We start from the raw sequence: 6,852 nt of genomic DNA on the forward strand, positions 1-6,852 counted from the left end.
TCTGAAGCAACTGATACTGGCCACCGTCAGATGACATACAGGAGACTCAATGGACCACTAGTTTGAACCCATCTGTCCATTCCTATGTTTTTGTTCCAACACTACTGAATTCTGTAAAAGTAAACTAAAAGGAAGTGTACCCTGACATATTGAAAACGGTACAGCACAAGGTGTGCGGTTCAGAAAGCTGGACGCTTTTTCTGGAGTGACCCACCATAACCCTGGGGGCATCTTGTCTTCCAGGTATGCTCTTCACCAAGTGAGGTGTGTTCCTGTAGCAATCATACAAGGGCCAAAGTGAAAACTGGGTTGGCTTAAAGTATGTTCCTTGTACTTACCTGCCCCAAAAGAGACATTTGGACAGGATCTGAGAATGACGTGTCCACAAATGGAATTTCTGGAGACACATTGAGAAATCCCACTCAGAGGACATTACCAATGCATGGCATCAGCAAACCTGGTCACTGGGGAAAACTAGCTCGGGGTGACTGCTGCCAGGATACAATTGATGAGATGAAGTTTTGGGTCTTTGTAAATCTTTACCATAGTGGTAAATTTAGAGTCCAGGCCATGCCTATTTTAACCTGGTTGAACAATGTCCTGCACTGGATTCAGAATATTCTGATTTTGAACTCCAGGGGTTGGAATCCTTTCTAGCAGCTGGCAAGTTGGGAATGGATCTGTTTCTGCTGGTCAGGGCACAAACAGTGATGTTGTCTGTAAATGGACAGGGTTGTGTAACTTGAGACCTCAGCCTTGCTGTGATACTACCAGCCATTTAAACCTCTCAACACAGAGGATAGGTCAAAACGAAGAGTCTTGTATAGGAATTGTAAACTCTTCACACACAAATGCTCATTTTGTCTTTGTGATGCTGAAGATTTAATTGTTTGGGAAGAAAAAGATTTAGGTCATCTATGTGAGCTTCTGCTTCATACTCTCCTCTGCATGCTAAAATAAATTTGTTAGTCTTTAAGGTGACACAAGTACTCCTGTTCTATTTATGGATACAGACTAACACGGCTGCTACTCTGAAACCACTCTCTTCATGAATACCTTTGGTGTTGGCAGTGACCAATGGATTACTATGCCGGCTTTGACAAGGAGGGTTCAGGCTTCTGTTGTCTCAGCTACTAATTTCACTGGTTCCCCAAATAGCCTTGCACTTATGAAAGTGGATGCACGGGGTATGGATGATTTTTTTCACGCTCATGAGTGTAAACAGTTTCCTTGTAGCCAGAGAGTAAGAATGCTTTGCTACAAATCACATCAAGATAGAGAAAAATTGCCATGAAAGAATATCTTACACAACACCTCAAGGATTTGACAAGAATGTAACCCAGAGAACTCTCACACTCAAATTGAGGATCATACCCTAGAGACGATGGCCCACTTGCTTGCCACCAACTAGATTTTCCTTACTAAGTCTAAGAAATGGCCACAGTTGGAGTTTTGAAATTTGCTGTAGTGTCCTCACTCTTTGGTCAATGGAATCTTTGGAAGAAACCCCTTCTGGAGGCATGGCCATGTCTCTCTCAGGTAGGACTACTGCTGCACTTAGGTTCCCCAAACTTACACATTTTCCTTATCTTTTATATAACATTTTAGTTTAACATCTAGATTTAACCGAAATGAATGGAATTCTTATGTGCCTCTCTTCTGGGCACACACTGGCTAAAGTGCTCTTTAATCCTTCAATGCTGAGCAAGCCTATGGAGAGGAGAGGAGACTCCAAACTCCTTTCCTTGGTAAAGCCTGAGTCCTTGACCTGATAAACAGACAGGGACAATTCCCACTCCATTGTGACCTAAAATTTGGGTCCCCTTCCTGCTTGGAAAGAGGGTCCCAGGCTGAAAACAGAGATGAACAAACTACATTACCCTGCCACCTGAGAATGGGCTTCACAGAAGTAACACATCTCTCTGCACACCCAGATATACTCGGGGGAGAGAAGGGAGGCAGTGAGTCTGATACAGAGCACTCCAGGAGACCCGATATAGGAGAAAACCACAGCAAACACATCCTAAGGGTACGCCCAGACTACCCGCCCTATCGGCGCAGTAGCGATCGATTTATCGGGATTGATATATCGCGTTCACCTAGACACGATATATCGATCCCTGAACGCGCCTCCCATCAATTCCAGAACTCCACCGAGCGAGCGGCGGTAGCGGAGTCGACGGGGAGCCGTGGACATCGATCCCGCGCCGTGAGGACAGAAGGTAATAGATCTAAGATACTTCACTTCAGCTACGCCATTTACGTAGCTGAAGTTGCGATCTTAGATCGACACTCTCCCCCACAGTGTAGACCAGCCCTAAGGGTGGGAAGGCAAGAGAAAAGATTTAAAGACTGATGTTTATACAACCTACTCATTAATTGTACGACATTTCCTTACAAAGGGGACAATTCCTTTGCCTTTTGGGACCCAGCACATACGGAGTTTCCAAGTATTATTCCTGAGCAGACTATGTCGGGTTCTCATCTCCTTGAGAATCCTCATGCTCCTGATCAAGCCTTCTCACAATGGAGTAAGGAAAGGATATTGATATTGCTCTTATCCGGCATTGATAACAGAGACTGAAAATAACATGGGTTTGTGAGTTTCCGTAGTGTACCATTTCAACCAAGATATAGGACAAATCATTTTAAATAGTTTCCATTTTCCCTGTCATGAACTAAGTAACGTGCTACTGATTCATTCTTTCTTTTATTACCTTGCTCAGTTGCTCATTTTCTTGAAGCGAGTTGTTGTTGCTCTTGAAGTTTCTTTTGCTCTGCCTTGATGTTTACTATTTCCTTTTTAAACAAGCCAACTCGGCTGCAGATAGATTTTGGAGATGAGCGATCTCAGCTTGTTTGTTGCAACTCTGACTGCACTTTCTCAAGTTCCTCAGTCAAATCTTGATTTTTCCCCTCTAAATCCCGAATCTCAGCTTCTTTCTTTTCTAATTGTATTTCCTGAGACAAACTCTTCTCTTTAGTAATAAAAAAAAAAGTGCTTAATTTGTGAAAGCAAACTATGTCAAATATGCAATATTAGCTTTTATGGATAACACTATAAAATGGCAATATTGCCAATTTTCAATTTTTCACCTAGCAATACATTTTCTTAGTATTTCAGAATATAATTACTTATGTGTTCTAAAACTGCCTTTATTCCCAAACCATGACATTGGATAGCTGAGACAATTTTAGCATTGCCAGAATTCAGTTTTGCAGAAAGAACATACTGCTAGTCAAATCGCTCTATGCTTCACAATTGTAACTGTTTCTACAGCCCATCTTCACTGAGGTCCGATGGCTTGTACTCTGAAACTCATGGTTGACAGGCAACAGTACCAATGGCTAGATAAAGAATGTTGGTGCCCTATTTGTCCATTTTCCTCTCTTCAAACTCCAGCATATATAAAAATGTTCAAGGTGTTTGATGAACTGATGTATGGAGTAAAATTAAGAGACACGGGCAATACAAGAGATTTCCTGTATTGCAAAGAGAATTCTATTGAATAACACCAACTTACCATATGAAACAAGACTACGCATTCCCTTCCTACAGGGCAAGGAAAATTCAATGTCTCCAAGACCCAGAACTTGGTGAGAAAGAGGAGCAGACAGAGGGGAAGGGAAATGATACCAATCAACAGTTATTTGAAATATATCAACACCTAGGTGGAGAAGGATTATTTAGGTGGTGATTCAAAGAGGTGTGGCGGGCCGGTTGCCCGCCTAGCCCTGAAGGTTGGAACAGCCCTGCAGAGGGCTGTGGCTGGGGAAAGCAGCAAGCCTGGGCTGATTGGGGAGGCAGCTACAGCTGGGCCAGTCCCCAATCAGGCCACAGCTGGCCCTTATAAAAGGGCTGTGAGCCAGGCACTCAGTCAGTCTCCTCTCGCCTGAAGGGAGAGGGACCTGGCTGCTGGGGTACTAGAGTGAAGCAGGGCTAGGGAAAGGCCTGGAGAGCTCCAGACTGGCAACTCCCAGGCCGCAGGGCCTTGTCCTAGTCCCACAGAGGTACTGAGTTGCGGGAAAGGCAGCAGGTCCAAATCCCCCAGCCAATGATGAGTGGCCATTACAGACTGCAGTCAGCCTCAGTGAAAGGGGGCTAGATGGTACTGGCAGTAGCCACTGAGACAAGGTGGAGAATAGGGGGTGGGGATTCCCTGGGGTGGGGAGACCCAGATAGTGGATTTCTGCTGGGAGCAGGAGCCTGACGGGGAGGGCACCGGGGTCTGGGAGGGACATGGGGGCCAGTGAGGAGAGGGATAGTGACCAGCAGAGGATGCTCCAGCTAGAAATGAGCTCAGTCCCTGGATGACCAGAAGGAGGCACTGCAGGGGTGAGAGGATAGTCAGAGACTTGTTAGAGAGGAAGAACTGTCCGGGGGTTAAGGGTGACAGCCTAGGACTCTGAGCACCCACATTCAGTTATGTTTCAATTAAGACGAGGTATTGTTGGTTGCAGTGCACAGCTACAGCACAAACATCTTCTGACTTATTTTTTGTTCATAATTATTCCCTCCAGAAAATGGAGATAATGCTACCATTTGACACCTTAAGAACCACAGCTAGAAGATAGCGAAAGCAAGAAAATGGACTTAGAAGGCGTTACATTTTATTAGCTAGCCGAAAGTGCTGCCACTTGCCAAGAATAAGATCAAAACACAAAGCACTTATTTGGATGGCCTCATGGATTGAGAGTGCAAAATACTGATTAAAATGGGAGCAGGACTGGGTCCATACATTTAATTTTGAAATCTCATTAAGTAAGGTTAGACTTCTACAGGGATAAGTGGGAGCAGTCTCCTTCTTTACAATGGCTATTTAGCAGAATTACCTGTTCTCTTAAACCTCAATCTGCAAATTGCATTTTCCCAACCAAATAGACAAATGTAGGGAAAAGTCAAATTAGGGCTCGGCAGGTAACATTTCACCACGATTAAGCTTGATGGCGCCCATACACAAGCTAAAAGGATAATAGTTTGAGGTATATTTGTTTGTTTGGGATTTTAAAACACAGGAGCACATTGTAGTATTTAATATGCTGACCATATAGTTCTCTTTGGGACATATTTATTCCTCATTTTAAATTGCTTTAAAACCATATAATTTTATGAGTTAGTACTATATATTTGTATAAAGAAGTTCCATCTCAGTTTGGAAAGAGAATTGCGTGTATTAACTGAAAGTTAATTTAACTATATCACACAATGGGAACTTTTTTCTTGGGTATTCTTCAAATCACCATTGATAATGAGGTTTAAAGAACCTGCACACTGAAGTAATAGTTTGTAACAGGATTTAAATAGGTAGAAATGTGTATCTCACTTTTCATCTCTTCCGCATAATTCTGGGTCTCCTTCAGAAACTGTTTAGTTGTTTTCAGTTCTTCTTGCAGCTGATGGATTTCTTGAGATTTTTGATCAGACTGGCAGCGAAGAAGGTTTTTTTCCTCCATTTCCTACAACAAAACATTAGTTACAAAACAGTTGATTAAGTCAATAAACTGAGAGTAGTGTGATGTGGAATACTACCCATCTGAGTCCCATGAAGACTCTGGAAACATATACATGAGTTAGGAACACAAACGGCACTCTTGGCAGTCCTCAGAGGGCAGACAATCCTTTTGGGACGTCTCCCAGCTGGCACAGATCACAGCCGTACTTAGGTGGCTCAGGATATGGAACCAGGAGCTGCAACCAGTTCTCTGGTGCCTGCCTATAGCAGATCTTGACACAGGATAGAATTCAGCCCACAAAAACTGAGCGTCAGTGAAGTTAAGTGACTTGCCCAAAGCCACAGAGGGGAGTCAGTATCAGAACACAGGAGAACTTTCCAGTTCTAGCTCCTGTTCTCAGACCACCCATCTCTCAGTGTGGATGAGTCAAATATATGAAGTTGCTCTTGGGAGCAAGATAGCATTAGATGTAAAGTATTATTAGTCAGTAATACCTGGGGCTCGGATAGTACATTTTCTAAGCATCTTTTTTTCCAAATATTTTAAGAAAAGTTAAAATACCCCATACAACTATGTCCTACCTGGGAACTGAAATAAAAGTTATTTCTAAGAAACTAACTCCTTCCACCCAACTCCTGCATTGCTGGGTAACAGATGGCATGGCACTGGTGGGACTCTACTGGAAGCAAGCCATCATTTCTTCATCTACTTACTACGAGCAGATGGGCACCAGTGCGCAGAAGCCAAATTCAAGAAAAGGGAGGGTCTGGATGGAAAACAAATTAAAACCTTGCCGACACAGCAAGTCTGTATTTTCAGCTATTTAAACAAGTCACCCAAAGAACATAACTAAAACCGTTGATGCTTCTAGTTATTTTCCTTATGTCACACAACCTACTAGACCAAACAGTCCAACTGCTATACCGCAACAAACACACACACACACACACACACACACTCTATCAATCATTCTAAAAGACACAGGTGTCAAGCGACAACATTTTCAGACAATGCTGATGTATGACAAATGTTTCAAAGCTGTATGAATTCTCAGCTTCCTGTGTTCAAAATATCAACAAAATTCAAGGGGTTTAAATGGCTGAAACGCCCAGCCCTCTTGCTGTGACTCAGTACAAGTGGCTCTGATTAAGAAGCATTCAACAAAAAGCTGGAACCAACAACCTAACATAGCTGCAAAAAAAAATCCCATGCTCTGATGCAGGACGTTCACAAAACTATTTACAAGAAATGCATTCTCCTACCTTAATCTGGTAAGGCTACATCCCATCATTTGTATTTACAATTTGGCCTCAATCGCATAGGCCATCATTAACTCTTGCTTGAATCATCGCAATCCAATGTATTTAGACTTGAATGCTTCTGCCCTGCAAAATCTGC

The sequence above is a fragment of the Mauremys reevesii genome, linkage group 3, assembly GCF_016161935.1.
Source record: "Mauremys reevesii isolate NIE-2019 linkage group 3, ASM1616193v1, whole genome shotgun sequence".
NCBI classification, from domain to species: domain Eukaryota; kingdom Metazoa; phylum Chordata; order Testudines; family Geoemydidae; genus Mauremys; species Mauremys reevesii.